The sequence below is a fragment of the Muscardinus avellanarius genome (assembly GCF_963383645.1).
Source record: "Muscardinus avellanarius genome assembly, chromosome: 12".
NCBI lineage: Eukaryota > Metazoa > Chordata > Mammalia > Rodentia > Gliridae > Muscardinus > Muscardinus avellanarius.
In genome coordinates this window covers 81811856-81830222 of record NC_137798.1, presented here as the reverse complement: position 1 = coordinate 81830222, position 18367 = coordinate 81811856, and the positions used below count along the sequence as shown (strand labels likewise).

The 18367-nt window shown below is 40.8% G+C and overlaps 1 protein-coding gene across 1 annotated transcript in view; it reads left to right on the top strand.

Moving 5' to 3' along the window:
• Window positions 1-18367, top strand: part of SPTLC2 (serine palmitoyltransferase long chain base subunit 2) — a gene marked incomplete at both ends in the record, with an annotated part of 106099 nt that overhangs the window by 78276 nt on the left and 9456 nt on the right. The window lies entirely within an intron of this gene.

The window sequence follows — 18367 nt, the reverse complement described above, 5'->3', positions numbered from 1 at the left end:
AGTATCCATGTTTGTAATCCTAGTACTTGGGAGGCTGGGACAGGAGGATCCATGTTAGCAGCCAGCCTTAGCTGCTTAGTGAGACACTCTGCAACTTGTGAGACCTTGTTTCAAAATAAATAATAAAAAATAGGGCTAGGGTGTAGCCCCTGGATTCAATCCCCAACCCATACACACATACGAAAGAGAAATTTGATATTTTACATTTTACTTTATACATCATTGATTCACAACCAGTAATGGGAGTTTAGCCCTAAGATCTGTTTATGAATCAAGGCAAAATGACCATATCATAAGATTTTTTTTTCATTTTCTAGACCTGTACTTTGATGTATTTTATTTTGTACAAAAGATAAAGTTAATAATAACATGCACTAGGCATAGTGGTGTGTGCCTGTAATCCTAGTACTTGGGAGGCTGAGACAGGAGGATCACAGATTCAACACCAACCTCAAGCAACTTAGAGGTAGAATGCCCCTGGGCTAGTTCCCAGTACCAAAATAATAATAATAATAATAACAACAACAACAACAACAACAACAACAACAACAACAACAACATGCATAACACTAGTTTAGTGTCCGGCATCTAGAAGCATTTCAATAAATTTGTTGAATGAATTAATGCATATATGATCCAGAAATATTTTTTTTAAATGGGTATAACATTGCTGTGTAGTTGAATGGTCACCCGTCATGGAGCACCTACCCCCAAAAACCTTAAACTTCCTTAAAACCAGCTAATTATCTGAAGGAAACTCAGATCTTAAATTCATCATCAAATTTTCTGCGTAAGTGAAATTTTGCTTTGGCTACCTTCACTTTAGTAAATTAGTAATCAAAGAAAAATATTTAAAATTCCCATTCATAAATTAGCTTCTTCATTATCTAGCACAAGGACCTTTTAACCAGTGATTTAATAAGCCTTTTGAAACCAGAAGCTGTAAGACCACTTTACAGGTGGAGAAATTTGAGCTCAAGTATGAGACAAGTTTTCTCAATATCTTGTCTCCAAAAAGGATGCAACTTTCTTGACCCTAGCCTCTTATACTTCTGAAGTTACATTAATGATCTTTAACATTTTATCAAAACAAACCATTTTGTAACCATTTTCTGATTTCTGGTCTACTAATTCTCCAAAGAACGGCTAAGTTTCCTTGTAAGTAATCAGCCTGACAAATGAAAGCCCTTTTGGGCATTTGCCTACCTGTTTCCCCTCCATGGATCAGTAATTCCTTTCACCTCTCTCCCTGTTCGGAAATCTGTGTTGAACTCTCAAGAGCTTTTCAGCATGGCCTATTCCTTCTTCCACTCTCATCTCTTTATTCCAAATCCAAGTGTTAATAAAAGTTTCTTGCAATAAGAAACCCCTTTTGTGTCTTGTTTCGGTTAGTTTGATGCTGGCTAGTAAGATGCCCACAGGCAGCAGGCTGGAAAGTAGCCTTTGAACAAATGTAGACCAGCCCATGAAGTAGAATATTATTCTTAGAACAAAGCATAAATAAGGAGTTTCAGTATGTTCCCTGGGACAGAAAAGGACACCTGGACCTACATGCTTCTCATTTTGGAGATGTGGAAGTACTGAGTCAGATTTTTTTCTTAAAGAAAGTAGATGAATTAACTTTTTATTTCACAATGAAATTTATTTTAAAGATTTTCTTCCTTACAATTTTATTTGTTCATTGAACTGAGACATACCTCTAATTTTTTAATTTTATAGTCCTATCTCTGTTTGTTGAAAAACAAATCTAACTTTGTAAACCTTAAGGATAGTGGCATTGCCTCTTTACCTCAGAATTCTTTAAGGTTTTTTTCTTGGAAACCTGATCCTAGCTGTTCTTCAACTTTATAGCTGTTTATTGCTACACAAATACTTAATATATATTAGCAAGTAATAAGATAGATGGACTCTGCTTTTAATTAAGAACCAGATGGAGCCGGGTGTGGTGGTGCACGCTTGTAATCCCCGCGCTTGGGAGTCTGAGAGGAGGATCGCACAGGTTTGAAGCCAGCCTCAGCTACTGAGTGAGGCTCTCAGCAACTTAGTGAGACCCTGTTTCCAAAATAAAAATATAAATGGGTCTGTGGGAGTATGGTCCAGAGGTAGAAGGCCTCCGCCCCGCCCCCCCGTACCACCCAAAAAAAAAAAAAAAAAAAGAACCAGATATTTTGGCTGAAGGTATGGCTCAGCGGTAGAGTGCTTGCCTACCATGCATGAGGTTCAGTGTTCAGTCCCCAGCACCAAAGAGACAGACAGACAGACAGCACACACACGCATGCGCGCATGCGAGACTAACCTGGGCATGGTGATGCACACCTGTAATCCCAGTACTTGAGAGGCTGAAACAGGAGGATCACAGGTTCAAGGCCAAACTCATCAATTTAGCAAGACCCTGTTTCAAAATAGAGCTGAGGATGTAGCTCAGAGGTAGAATGCCCCTGAGTTCTATCCCCAGTTCTATCAAAAAATAAAGAAAGAAAAAGTAAAAAGGGCCAGATACTCTTCTGACAGCTTTTCAGATATGAGAGCTTTCCGAAGAGGAATTGGGTCGGCTCTGATTGTCGCCTATGATTTTCTCAGTTGTCTAAATATTCAGCTTGTTCCTCCTTATCATCTACTTTCTGAGTAAAATGAGGTTTAAAGAAAATAGTATTTTTGACACATCCTTTTTTATTATTTATATTTCGCAGTGCTGGGGGTTGAACCCAGGGCCTTGTGTAAGGTAGGCAAAGTGTTCTACCGCTCAGCTATACCCCAGTCACTTCTTAAATACAATCAAGCATGTGTGTGTTACTAGGTATTGAACTTAGGTACATTCTGTCTCTAAACTACAGCCTCAGCCCTATTTATTTATTTATTTATTTTATTTATATTGTGGTACTGGGAATGAAACCAAGGGGCATTCTATCTCTGAGCTACACCCCCAGCCCTATTTTATATTCTTTATTTTAAAACAGGGTCTCACTGAGTTGCAAAGGGCCTCACTAAGTAGCTGAGGCTGTCTTCAAATCGTGATCCTCCTGTCTCAGCCTCCCAAATACTGGGATTATAAGTGTGCGCCACTACACCCGGCTGGCCCTTTTTATTTCTTATGTAGAAACAGGGTCTCACTAGGTTCTTGGGGACCTTGCTAAGTTGCTGGGGCTGTCCTTGAACCTTCAACCCTCCTGGCTCAGCTTACCCAATGCTGGAATTACTGGTGTGCACCACCAAGTCTGGCTTTATTTAATTTTTAAATCATATTTACATTAAAGAAAACCAAACACAACTATGCTGATTGTGGGTAATTGGGGAAAGGAAAAGAAATCAAAAGGGAAGGTAGAATCTCTCACTCACCTTCTAATAGAAGAAGTGAGGAAAACGCTTGGCCTGTTGGACAGGAATTCGGTGGTAAAACTGAATTGCAGATTTTCATTGTTTTGAGAAATCTGAGTGCCTGGGGCCCTAGCCCGCTGCTACATGGCTGATAACCCTTGCTGAATGAATCTGTGGCATAGATAGAGAAGTTAGAAATCAATTAGGGAAGGGAGAACGATGGAATTAAGGATTTAGAGAGCCATGGTCAGGGCTCATAAAGCTGCTTGAAACTTGTTTTTGTTTTCCTTTTTCCCTATGTATATATGTGGCACTGGGGATTGAATCAGGGGCGTTCCTCCATGCTATACCCCCACCCCGATTTTATTTTTATTTTGAAACAGGGTCTCAGTAGACTTATGAGAGTCTTGCTGCTTGCTGAGGCTGTCTTTGAACCTGTGATCCTCCTGCCTCAGCCTCCCAAGTGCTGGGATTACAGGTGTGCACCACCATACCTGGCTCTACTTATATTTTTATAACCTATTAGAGTCTCAAATTCTTTAGGACATAACTGACAAATGGTCTTGCTCACAGTAAGGGTGTTTGTGTTTTTAGATGTCCAGTATTAGTCAGTTGCCAGCTCCTTACTGCTTTGCCTTTTACCTCAATCCACTGGTCTAAGTTCAAGCCAAGTCTTTATCAGAGGTTGCATTTATTAGCTAACCTTCATCTACAGGTGGCTGCTTGACCACAGCAGGCACCGTGTATTTCCCCATCGCTTCAGTTCTAGCCATAGCTTGTATGTCTTCCAGTCCCATCAGAGGACATTAGAATATTCTGGACAAATTAAGACTTTCTGTCCTGAACTGGGCATGGGGCTCAGTGGTAAAGCACTTGCCTAGCCTCCATAGGCTTTGGGTTCAGTCCCCAGCACTGCCAAAAACAAAAAACAAAACAAACCCCACCTCTTTCTGTTCTGACTTGGCACCCTTTAAAACTCAGCTCCTTACTTTTCCAAAGGTACTTGGCCTCTTTTCTTCCTTTTGTTTAGGGGCCCCTGTTTCTGGCTGTGCATTAGCAGCCATTCTTTTAAACTTTTGATTATATTGAATCAACAGCCTTAAGCCTTGGCCCCTGCTGCTTGTTGCACATCCTGTGGCAGTCCTCAGGAAATCCTAGTTTTTGGCATTGAAACGAATTAAAGGATTAAGCCCCACTACTAGGGAGGGGGCCATAAACCCTGCTTGAGAGAGGAATTTACTGTGCAGTGCTCAGTGTTAGAAAAAGCTGCTCTCCTGCTTGTAAAGAAAGCCAACAGGCCACTTTGGAATGGTATCCCAGGGTACTCAGAGGCAATCTGAGCCCAACACTGGCCTAGCCGGTGAGCACTTGACCAGTGACATACCATTTTTGGCCAATCTAGCAAAATAGAGGCTGTGTCTTTGAGATGGTGGACCTGTTTCATCTTACTTCAGTGTTATAAAAGTAATAAGCTTTTGTTTCCTGGAAGCCTCCTATAAATACTCCTTTTATGAGATTCCTCACGAGCTGGGTGTGATCTTAAGATCTAGTGATCTTAATTTTAATCTGCGTCTCTGCTGGTGGTGTTCAGGTAGAAGCTAAAGAACAAAATGGCCTTAAAGGTCGGGGATTTGTGCCTGCCCTTGCATGCTTTTGTCCTGATCTTCTCTGGTCCTGAGGTCACCAGCAGCATCCTTCACGGTGCACTTCTGTGGATACTTGTGACAATTGTATGATTTACTGATCTAGAAAGTGTTGTGATGAGAGTTTAAAGTGTTATTTACTGCCTTTCCTTCCAGCGACAAAGCTGTTCAAAGAAGGTGATGATAATTAAAAATGGTGAATGAAGCCAGGCATGGTGGTGCACGCTTGTAATCCCAGCGCTTGGGAGACTGAGACAGGAGCATTGCACAGATTCGAAGCCAGACTCAGCTACTTAGTGAGGCTCTCAGCAACTTAGTGAGACCCTGTTTCCAAATAAAATATAAAATAGGTCTGGGAATATAGCCTAAAGGTAGAAAAAGCCCCTGGGTTCCACACCCCCAGTACCACAAAAACAGGATGAGTAAGAGACTGCCCTTTTTTTTTTTTTTTTTGGTAGCACTGGGAATTGAACCCAGGGACATTCTACCTCCCAGCCTTATTTATTTATTTATTTATTTATTTATTTATTTATTTATTTATTTATTGTGGTCCTGGGAATGGAACCCAGGGGCCTTCTACCTCTGGACTACACTCCCAAACCTATTTCCTATTTTATATTTTATTAAGAAGGAGGGTCTCACTAAGTTTCTGAGAGCCTCTCTAAGTAGCTGGGGCTAGCTTCAAACCTATGTGATCTTCCTGTCTTAGCCTCCCAAGTGCTGGGATTACAAGTGTGCGCCAGTGCACCTAGCTATTTTTTATTCTTTTTGAGGGTCTGGGGATGGAACCCAGAGGCATGTGACCTCTGAGCTACACCCCCTGCCCAATTTTTTATTCTTTATTTTGAAACCAGGTCTCACTGAGTTGCAGAGGGCCTCACTAAGTAGCTGAGCTGTCTGCAAACCGCAAACCTCCGGTCTCAGCCTCCAAAATGCTGGGATTACAAGTGTGCACCACCACGCCCAGCTCTTATTCTTTATTTTGAAACAGGATCTCACTAAGTGGCTGAGGCTGGCCGTGAACCATTGGTCCTCCTGTCTCAGCCTCCCAAGCCAAATACTGGGATTGCAAGCGTGTGTCACAGCACCTGGCTTGAGTCTGCTGCAGGTCGGATGTGGTGGCGCAATCTTGTAATCCCAGCATTCGGGAGGCTGAGACTCGAGGATCGCGGTTTCCGGACAGCCTCAGCTACTTAGTGAGGCCCTTTGCAATTCAGTGAGACCCGGTTTCAAAATAAAGAATAAAAAATAGGGCAGGGGTTGTAGCTCAGAGGTCGAATGCCCCTGGGTTTCATACCCAAACCCGCAAAAAAGAAAAAGAAAAAGAAAAAGAAAAATTAAAGTCAGGGTGGTGGCTCAAACTTATAATCCCAGCATTTGGGATGCTGAGATAGGAGGATCGTGGTTCACTGACAGCCTCAGCTACTTAGTGAAGCCCTTTGCAACTCAGTAAGACCTTGTTTCAAAATAAAGAATTAAAAATAGGGCTGGGGGTGTTGCTCAGAAGTAGAATCCCCCTGGGTTCCATCCCCAGTACTGCAAAAATTTAATTAATAGAATAAAAATAGGATTGGGGGTATAGCTCAAAGGTAAAATGCCCCTGGGTTCTATCCCCAGTACCACAAATAAATATAGCCTGCTGTGGTACTGTAGGTTTTAATCCCAGTGCTTGGGAGGTTAAGGCAGTTCAAGTTCAAAACTAGCCTCAGCATCCTAGCGAGGCCCTTAGCAACTTAACAAGATCCTGTTGGGAGGCTGAGACAAGAAGATTCCAAGTTCCTGGCTAGCCTCAGATGCTTAGGGAGGCCCTCCGCAACTTAGTGAGCCCCTATTTCAAAATAAAGAAAAAATAGGGCTGGGGATGTATCTCGAAGGTAGAATGTCCCTGGGTTCCAACCCCAGTACCACAAAAACACACAGACACAAAAAAAAAGAAATAAAATAGGACTGGGAGCGTAGCTCAGAGGTAGAATGCTTCTGAGTTCCATTCCCAGCACCACAAAATAAATAATAAATTAGCCTTGTTAATAGTAAAATATTAACAAGAATAGAAAATAAAATAATCATATAAATCATTTAACCTAAGCCATGCATAGTGGCACACCCCTAAGTTCTTGTACTTGGAAGACTGAGACAGAAGGATTGCAGATTCGAGGCCAGCCTCAGCAACTTAGTGAGTTCCTGTTTCAAAATTAAAAAATAGGGCTGAGAATGTAGCACAGGGGTAGAATGCTCTTGAGTTCAATCCCCAGTAAAACACACACACACACACACACACACACACACACACACACACACATTATAAAATTTTTAATCATGTGTTAGGCATTTCATTAAGTGCTTTACATGCATTATCTCAGTTTATTAAACCAGCCTTATCTTCTACCCCATTTTGCAGATGAGGAAATCAGCTCAGAGAGCTTGAATTGGCCAAAGCCACACAGCAATTAGATGTCAGAGCCAAGATACAAACCCAGATAGTCTGACTTCAGAAGCACTGTACCACCAAGGAACTAAAGCTTAAAAAATAGAATTATTATTTATTTCTGTTTCTCTTCTTCCCCTTCCTGTTCTCTTTAGTTTCTCTGTCTCCACTCTTTTGCTCTCTCCTCCCTCTCTTTCTCTTTCTTTTCCCTCTCTCTCTTCTCTTTTCCTCTCTCTCTCGCTCTTCTCTTTCTCTCCTCTCTCTTCTCTGTCCTTTTTTCTCTCCTCTCTCCTCCCTCTCCTCTCTTTCTCTCTTCTCTCCCTTTGCTCCTCCTACTCTTCCTCCTCCTCCTCCTCCTCTCTCTGTGTCTCTCACTGTCTTGCTCTCTCACTCTTTCTCTCTCCTTGCTCATCTGCTTTTACTGCTTTGACGTATTACATTCAAAATTATTTTCTGATGTGAAATCACCTTAATGCAGACTCTGTGCCTGTCCCAGATAATTAGGTCCCATCCCTGTTATGGTGATGGGTTCTCTTTAGAAAAGAAAGGCATCTGCTTGCCATCCTGAATATTCATGTTTGCAAAGGTAATTTGCCTCATTTGGATAATAATTAGTGGATGATAGGATGGTAGAGATAGGTTAGGTTAGAGAATAAAAGAAGCCGAGCATGGTGGCACAAGTTTGTAATCCCAGCCTTTGGGAGGCTGAGACAGGAGGATCGCAGTTCACGGCCAGCCTCAGCTATTTAGTGAGGCTCTTTGCGATTCAGTGAGACCCTGTTTCAAAATAAAGAATAAAAAATAGGGCTGGAGGTGTAGCTTGGAGGTAGAATGCCCCTGGGTTCCATCCCCAGTATTGGGGGTGGGGGGGGGATAAAAGAAACTGGTTAAAAGTAGCTTTGGAAAGGTGGTGGCATGCTTGGGAGTAAAATATATATGTTTGTTTGTAAATTGTAAATCTGTGTCAGCGAATGGGATAAGTGGTTTTATATTAGTAAAGCTGGCTTTGTACTTGTGTTATATGAGAAGATTAAGGGTGTTTTAAAGAATTAAAAGATGGGGCACTAGAAAAAACAAGGACAAGTAAGCCAGTCCTCCATTTCATCTCTGAGAGTTAAGACTAAGCCAGAGGCTTCGAGTAAGTGGTGTTGGGTGGAAGGTGTGATTGACATAATTTAAGGGAAGAGTCAGTGTTCAGAATGCTCTCATTAAATTCTCACAAGTATTACACATCATCCTCAATGCTCTACAAAATGAGGCTCAGAGGTCAGGGGAACACAGTTACTAAGTGGTTGAGCTAGGATTTGAACCCTTGTATCCAATGTAAAGGACATTAACTAATGTAGTAGTTTTTGGTTGTTGTTGTTTGTTTGTTTTGATGCTGAAGATTGAACCTCTAAGCTTCATCCCAACCCTTTTTAAATTTTGAAACAGGGTCTTGCATTAATGTTTACTCAATTATTTGCTAGAGCATAATTGGCTATAGGTGATTCTGCTTTGTAATTTGAATTAGTTTGAATACATAGAAAGGTTTTTGTTTTCTCTAAGTGTTTGTTGTTGTTGTTGTTGTTGTTGTTGTTGATTTGCATGCATGTGTGTGGTACCGGGGATCAAACTCAGGAACATTCTACCTCCAGCTACACCCCCAGCCCTATTTTTTATTCCTTTATTTTGAAACAGGGTCTCACTAAGTTGCAGAGGGCCTAAGTTGCTGAAGCTGTCTGTGAACCTTTGATCTTCCTGTCTCAGCCTCCCAAGTACTAGGATTACAAGTGTGCCCAACCAGGCCCGGCTTTCTCAAAATATTTATACTTGAATATCTGATGTGGAGGTATTAGGGGGGGGAAAACCATAGTAATATCTACCCTCAGAGTGCAGTTTGTTTTGACAATACAAGACTACCCATGAAAGGCATACAGACAGTAACAGGAACTTACAAACGAGCAAATTACTGAAATACAAGGTAGAGACATGTCTTAAAATAGTGCCATAGGAAATTTTCTGTAGTTTGTTGTTGATTTTTACTTCCATCCTTCATCTTTCATGGTGTTCTTTGGTTTCTTTGGAATTAAAGATTGGAAAGCTAGGCATGGTGGCGAATGCCTGTAATAATCCTAGTATTTGGGAGGCTGAGACAGAAAGATCACAGATTCGAGGACAACTTCAGCAATGTGAGATTCTCAGCAACCTTGCAAGACCCTGTTTCAAAACAAAAAACTACAAAAAAGAGCTAGGGGTATAAGAATGCCCTTTGAGCAGGCTCAATCCCCAGTACCACACAAAAAAAATAAAAATAAAAGAAGTATATAAACATTGGCAGAAAAATAACTTTTATTTTCTTTTTTTGGTGGTACTGGGGATGGAACCCTTCTACCTCCGGGCTATACTCCCATACCTATTTTTATATTTTTTATTTGGAAACAGGGTCTCTTAAGCCAGCAAGGCTGGCTTCAAATCTGCACGATCCTCCTGTCTCCACCTCCAAGCATGGGGATTACAAGCGTGCGTCACCACGCCTGGCTGAAAAATAACATTTTTATTTATTTATTGTTTGTTTGTTTGTTTGTTTTTGTTTTGCGGGTCTGGGGATGGAACCCAGGGGCATTGGACCTCCGAGCTATGCCCCCTGTCCTATTTTTTTATTATTTATCTTGAAACCGGGTCTCACTGAGTTTCAAAGGGCCTCACTAAGTAGCTGAGGCTGCCTGCGAACCGCGATCCTCTGGTCTCAGCCTCCAGAATGCTGGGATTACAAGCGTGCACCACCACGCCCGGCTAAAATAACATTTTTAATTAAAATGATTTGAATTATTTTTATCTAAGCTGCAGGAAATTGTCCATAGGAATTTTAGTGTTGTATTTTACTTCTGTGAGCTAATGGTGGATGGAGAGCTAGCTCTAAAGGAGGTGTTTTTGGTTTATTTGCTCTTTATTTACATAGTAAATAGTGGCTGTAGAATAAATATGGGACATCAATCTTAATACTCACAAAAGGAGGGAATTAAGTTTTGCTCTTTTTATCATACCAAACAATAATTAACTTTGTGTGTGTGGGTGGGTACTGGGATTGAACCCAGGGGTATTCTACCTCCAAGCTAAATCCCCAGCCCTATTTTTTATTCTTTATTTTGAAACAGGTCTCACTAAGTTGTGGAGAAGAGCCTCACTAAGTAGCTGAAGCTGGCCACAAATCTGCGATCTTCCTGTCTCAGCATGGGATTACAAGTGTGAGCCACCATGTCTGGCAAGAAGCAGTACTCTTGACCTACTCCATTGCAAACGTTTAGACTCTAAAAATAATTTCACCTTCATACTGGAGGTCACCTCTAAAGTTGTAGCCTTTCCTGCTTCTTGTCTCCCCTCATACCTTTTTCTTTTGTGCTCCCTGTATCAGGTAACTGTATCACTATTCATGACATTCTCCAAACAAGAAACCCTTACATATTTTCTCTTTCTTGTTTAATCACAATACCTATAGATTATGCCTCCTAACTCTTTTTGAACTGTCCGCATCTCTTTATCCCCACTGTTATTTACTTGACCTAGACTTAGGCTCACTTTCACCTGGATTTAATCTCCAGTTATGGTAGTAAAACGATCAGCCAAGCAAAAATATGATTCAGAAGAATTAAGATTTTAAAAGGTAGTGCTAGCCAGGCATGGTGGCACATGCTTGTAATCCCAGCATTTGGGAGGCCGAGATGGGAGGATCACAGTTCAAGTACAGCATCAGCTACTACTGAGTGAGGCTCTTTGTGACTCAGTGAGACCCTCTTTCAAAATAAAAAATAAAAAAATAGGGCTGGGGTTGTCGCTCAGAGGCAGAATGCCCCAGGGTTCCATCCCCAGTACTGCAAAAAAAAAAAAAAAAAAGTAGTGCTGCCAGGCATGGTGGCGCACACTTGTAATCCCAACATTTGGGAGACTGAGACAGGAGGATTGTGGTTCGTGGACAGCCTCAGCTACTTAGTGAGGCTCTTTGAAACTCAGTGAGACCCTGTTTTGAAAGAGACCCTTTATTCAAAATAAAGAACAAAAATTAGGGCTGGGGATGTCACTCAAAGGTAGAATGCCCCTGGGTTCCATCTCCAGTACTGCAAAAAATAAAATAACAGTGCTGAGCCAGACGCAGTGGTGTGGGCACACATCTGTAATCCTAGAACTCCAGAGGATTGTAAGTTGAAGCCAGCCTGGGCAACTTAATGAGACCGTCTCAAAATAATAAGGAAAAAATGGGTGTGGTGGCATACGCCTATAATCCCAGGACTTTGAAATCTGAGAAAGGAGGTCCTCTGCAACTCAGTGAGACCCTATTTTAAAATAAAGAATAAAAAATAGGCCTGGGTGTAGCTCAAAGGTAGAATGCCCCTGGGTTCCATCCCCGGTATAGCAAAAAAAGGAGGCGGGGGGCTGGGATGAAGCTGAGTGGTAGAATACCCTTGAGTTCAATCCCTAGTAGCGCAAATAAGACAAAACCCACCCAAAACCCAAACCAACCAAATAAAGAACCCCCACCACAAATCTTGTACATAACATTAATTCATAAAAATTTCATACCAAAAGCAAAAATCTCACCAAGAAGACACCTCAGAAGGAGAGTATGTTGTCCAGGCTGGCCTCAAATTTGCAATCCTGCCTCAGCCTCCCAAATTGCTGGGTTTACAGGCATTTGCTATCACTCCCAATTTGAGCACTTTTTCCTTAATTGATGTTACTGAATTTGAGGAAACATTTTATTATATAGAGTAAATAGTTTGAAGTTGAACAAATGTACATGTTTTATTGAGACTGTCATAGATGTGTATATTTGTTGTAAAAAAAATAGTAGAGATAACAGTTGTAATGGGAATTCAAATTTCATTTGGGTTTCTCTGGGTGCCAGAAATCCCAGAAACTTAGTAATTTTTCTTACTTTTGGTATCTTTTCTTGAAAAAAGTAAAAGTTATTTTTGGAAATCTGATTTCCTGAGTAAGCGAAGTCAAGAATCCCAGCAATTCTCACTGTTAGAGGATATGCTTGTACATGTAAAGAATGTCCTGTTTACCTAAGGTTTATCTAATAAGTTCAGGAACATCATAAGCCCTGGGATGAGTCCAGCCTTCCTTAAACTGGCTCTCTGCATGTACAGTTCCCACTCAGCCTCACTTCTTTTAAAATGGGTTAAATAGTAATTTAGTATTATTCCTAAGAAAGTATTACATCGCCAACATTACCATGTTTGACATTCAGAATTTCACATTCCAGTCATCCTAGAGAGCTACCCCCCAATACCCCCACACCCAAAAACTCTGAAGAGAACTGGTGTTACGCATTGATTCTAGCGCACCAGAGCTGTTGAAGTGTTTTAAACCCTGGGTTGGCTTTTCAGTGAACACAAAGCAGCCATTCCTGCGCAGGGTGCTTTTGTAAGTCCTTGCACCCTAGTACTTGGAGTGACACTGTCCAGTTGCTCTCCTAGAAGGCAGTCTAAACCAGGTTTGTGCTAAATTACTAACTCTTTATGCCAGCCTTCCATCAGCCTAAACTTCTTGGTGGAATATGCAGAAGAAAAATTTAATGTTAAATATCTCAGGGGAATGTCTTTATGGGAATGAAAGTAGATGCACAGATAGAAAATAAATATATAACCAGTATTGTCTGATCTGTATATTCATTCAGAGGATTGTTTTAAAAGAGAAAAGGAGGAAGAAAGGCGGGCCAGCTGCTGTGTTTTCATTTCCTGCCTGAGGACAGGGGCTTTAAGTCTCAAGTGCTGTTTTTGTAACACTTCCCCTGTCTTACAAATTCTTGGAACACACAGCACCAAAAATTGCCGGGTTTTTTACAGATTTGTTTAAAGAAACAAAGGATAAAAGGAGAGTGCCTGAGCCCACTACCATAATGTTCCAATGTTTCTATTGTTTTTTAAGTAAAAGCATAATTATTAAATAATAGATGGCTATATTTAAGCTTGTGAATAGAGAGATGAGAAAGTTAACCTCAGCTCCAGGTGTTGAACGTTTTTCTTTTTAACTTCAGGCGATTTTTCCAAGTTGCTTTTTTTTTTTTTTTTTTTTTTTTTGGTACTGGAGATTGAACCCAGGGGCAGTCTACCTTGAGTGACACCCCCACCCCTACATCTTATTCTTTATTTTGAAACAGGGTCTCTCTAAGTTGTAGAGGGCCTCACTAAGATCTTGAAGCTGGCCGCAAGCCTGTGATTCTCCTGTCTCAGCCTCCCAGGTACTGGAATTACAAGCATGTATTACCATGCCCAACCAAGTATTTAAAATTTCTCTTTAGTGCCGGGCGTGGTGGCGCACGCTTGTAATCCCTGCGCTTGGGAGGCAGAGACAGGAGGATCGCGCAGGTTCAAAGCCAGCCGCGCGCGCTGGCTTAGGAGACCCTGTTTCCAAATAAAACTGTAAAAAAATAGGTCTGGGAGTGTAGCCCGGAGGTAGAAGGGCTTCCAGGAACCCCAGTACCACCAAAAAAAAAAAAAAATTCTCTTTATTGTAGTATTAACATTCATACAGTCAAGTGCACAGATCCTAGACATAAAATTCCATAAGTAAATATATACTCACCTAACTACCACCCAGGTAACAGTATAGACCATTCGCAGTGACTCAGAAGTTGTCCTTGGGCCTCTTCCCAGCTTCTTCCTCCTTGCCAGAGGTCAGTAGCCACTATTTTGACTTTTGTCACTGTGCTAGATTAGTTTTGCCTGTTCTTGAACTTTGTGTGGATGGAATCATGCAGTGTATGCAATCCAGTACATACAGTCACTCTTTTGAGTCTTAGTTTTCATGTCTTTGAGATTCATCCATATGTTTAGATAGAACAAAAATTTATCTTTATTATCATCTGGTATCTCATTGCTTGGATTTATTATAGTTTATCCATTCCAATGATAGACATTTGGATTGTTTCCTGATTTGGCTGTTATTAAGAATGTTGCCATGCTGGTGTGCTGGATGCACACCTGGAATCCTAGTACTTGGGAGGTGGAGGCAGGAGGATTGCAGTTTCAAAGCCAATGCATTGTAACTTAGTGAGACACTATTTCAAGATAAAAACGTCTGGGGTTAAGCTGGGCATGGTGATGCACGCTTGTAATCCCAGTAATTTGGGAGGTTGAGACAGGAGGATCATGGTTCAAAAACAGCCTCAGCTGCTTAGTGAGGTTCTTCGCAACTCGGTGAGACCCTGTTTCAAAATAAAGAATAAAAGCCGGGTGTGGTGGCGCATGCTTGTAATCCCCGGGCTTGGGAGGCAGAGACAGGAGGATCACGCAGGTTTGAAGCCAGTCGCGAAGTTTAGAGTTATTTTTGTTGTCGCCTTAGACTGGACTGTGGGGAGGTGCTGTTGGCACTTACTGCCTGTAGGCCATTGCTTCTAAATGTTCTGAAGGGCATTGGACAGCCTTAATACCTAGGAATAGCTCTGTCCAAACACCACTAGCAACCTTATTGAGAAACACTGGAAATGGATGACTGAGGTTGTATGGGGTGCCCCTTGTGGAAAAGGGGGTGGCTGAAGTCTTAGAGTGGTAATTGGGACAGAAAACATAGGACAAAAGTCCATAGGCACTGCCTTTTCTCTGGGACACTGTGCAGGTGGGGTACAGCCAGAGTCAAGGAGAGGCCAGGTGTGGCAGTGTGTCACACCGGGGTGTGGAGGCAGTGTTACCTGACATTCTTTTTTAGTAGCTCCTACTTAATACCAGAGGTAGGGTAGATCAGTGAGTCCAATCTGAAAATAGGAGAATTGGGGAGATCCAAATCCTGGTTTCTCCACTTGTAATTTACTTCTCTGGGTATCAGCTTAGTTTCACAGCTGTAAAATAACTCTTCAGGATTCATTGTCTCTAAAAGGAAGAGGTAAAAAAAAAAAAAAAAAAGACTATTAAGACTATTTTTGCTCTCAAAAATTACTGCTATGGTATCTAGAAGATGCTATGGCTCAAGTGTTCACTTTGAAAGGAATTTGAAATCTTGGCCCAGGTTTGCCTTTTCTTTTGAAAATGTCCTCTTGATTGTATCCCAGATTTTCTACCATGAGATTTTTTTTTGGGGGGGGTGGGGGGGGAGGTGGTACTGGGGATTGAACACAGCAACATTCTGCCACTGTGCTATACTCCCAACCCCCCCCCCCTTTCAATACTGAGGATGGAACCCAGGGGCATCTACTTCTGAGCTACACCCCCAGCCCTATTTTTTATTCTTTATTTTTGAAACAGGGTCTCACTGAGTTGCAAAAAGCCTCACTAAGTAGTAGCTACCTCCCAAATGCTGGGATTACAAGCATGCACCACCATGCCAGGCATGTTCTCCAACCCTTTTTTTTTTTTTTTTTTGTGGTACTGGGGTTCCTGGAGGCCCTTCTATTTCCTGGGTTACACTCCCAGACCTATTTTTTTATTTTTGGAAACAGGGTCTCCTAAGTCAGCGCGGCTAGCTTCGAACCTGCGCGATCCTCCTGTCTCCGCCTCCCAAGCGCGGGGATTACAAGTGTGCGCCACCACGCCCGGCCTCCAACCCTATTTTTAATTCAAGTTTGAAACAGGGTTTCACTAAATTGAGGAGGGCCTCACTAAGTTCTGAGGCTGTCTTAAAACCTGCAGTCCTCCTCTCTCAGCCTCCCAAGTACGGGAATTATGGCGTGCACCATCACACCCGGCGTGATTCTACCATGAGATGTTATACAGCATCTTAAACCGGTATAGTAGCAGCAGTTATGTCATACCAGCTCTTTCTCTACCTGAGCCCTAACTTCAGCTGAGACAATATTGAGCTTCTGTGCTAATGTTGGAGCTCACTCTGGCACCACTAGTGTAAATGTGTCATGGAAGGGAATGATAAGCCAGCTTAAATTAACAAAAATCAACATTTTTCTTCCACTCTCTTAGGGTAAACTATCTGGTGTCTTACCAGGAGGTAAGGCAGGTTAGCCATTAAATTGATGACATTGAAGAGATGTAATAACTGAAGCAAAATATAATTTTTCTCTGATTAGAAAAAGGTTTTACTGGAAAAAGGAAGGAGAACAAGCATTTGACACTGTGCTTGCTATTTTCCATACTCTCTTTGCCTTAAAGGGAATCAATACTAAGAGTTTCTATAATTATGTTGGAAATAGCCTTTGAAAACAGACTTTATATGTGTCTTGACTTACCGTGTTAAAGAGGTCTTTGAGATATAGGCTCTTCTTTTAGATTTCAGTGGAGATACTTTCTTAACGTAAGGTGAGGAGAAACTGAAGATATTTAAGTTTATTTCTGCTATTAGTGAAGAATATACTCTGTCATGTTTTAGGTTAAAATGTCCCAGAAAGGGCATTTTTAAAAAAATCTTTTGAAGAGAAAAACAATAGGAGTGAAATGTGTTCCTTTCCTCTCTGCAGTATAATCAAATCAAAGTATTAGAAAAAATAAGATTTTGAATAGCAAAAATAAGAATTTTGGAACTGATAATAAAAAAATGACAGTGAAGCTCAGTTCTTAGGCATAAAAGATTAAATAAGAGATATAAAATATAAAGTAATGTTTTCAGTAGTGTAAATGAGACAAGATGATGAATATTTTCATATTTTATCCCACTTTAGTTCCTTAATTCCTAGTTAATTCTGCAAACTAACTGAAACCATTCTTAGAGCTATCTATTCTATTTGGGGGATTTTATTTGGGGGGAAATCTTTCTATACCTATTCTTACCTGCTTTAAGATTATGACTTTTATCTTTAATTTCAGATTCTTCTAACCCACTGTAATTAATTGGAAAGTGTAAGTCTATAAAGAGTAGCAGTAATTTTATTTTTCCCAAGAAGGCAGATTATATCAGCATAACCAGGAAATCTAAAAAGATGAGGAGCCGTTTAATGGAGTATAATGTGAGTTAGGGACCAACTCTGGCTGAACATCCTTTGTATTTGTTTTGGAGATTTTGTTTGTTTGTAGTTTTGGGAATGGAACCCAGGGGCATTCTACTCTGAGTTTCAACCCCAGCCCTATTTTATTTTGAAACAGGCTCTCACTAAGTTGCAGAGGGCCTCACTAAGTTGCTGAGGCTAGTCACAAACTTTTGATCATCCTGTCTCAGCCCCCCAAGTACTGGGATTACAAGTGCACCGCCATGCCCGGCTTTAATAGTTTTGAAGGATAAACAGGCCATTTCATTTCTCTGATTTGCTGTGCCATTTTTTCTGTTCCCATCAAAAATTACCTGACATCCTTTCCAGCACTGGTCTTGACTCTTCTGTTTTTCCGCTGCTCATTAGTGACAATTACAGTCTTGTTGTTGCAGATGGATTTATTGGACAAACTACTTTCCTTCATCTCATACTTGCCCTGTCTCTTTAGGTGCCTTCTCCCATGTATTTGCCCATATATGCTGGTTACAGAATAAAGTATGAATATGTTAGTCAATAAATGTTAAAGTTGAAAATTTGAAAAGTAGATAATTTCTTAGTGTAGTGTAGGGAAAATGCAGTAGTCTGGGGTTAGAAGACCTCACTCTGCTCCTCCATTAAATAAAAGGCCTTTGAGAAAGTAATTTGACATTTCCAGGCCTGCTTTTTTATATGTGAAGTATAAATAATACATTCTTTTGCCACCCACCCAAAGCATTTAGGAGCAAATGAAAATGAGCTATTCATAATTAGAGTAATTCTTTTCCTTATTTGAGTATAACTGTAATGCTTAAGTATATACTTAGAATACTTTTTAATGTGAAGTTTATAGATGCTGGATTGAAGGTTGATCATCTCAACTTTGATGTTCATCAACTTGTGAATAAATAACATTTGATATATCCTTGCTATAGCATACTACTTAGCAAACAATGAGATATAAGTTGGGGGTTTAAGTACCTGTCCTTAGTATTTTAGGTTGAGTATATGAGTGTTATATTCATATATGTATTTGAATGAGATTCATACCTCCTTCTGTTAAAAGCTTTTATTTGTTGTTGTTATTGTTGTTTTATGGTACTAGGGATTGAACCT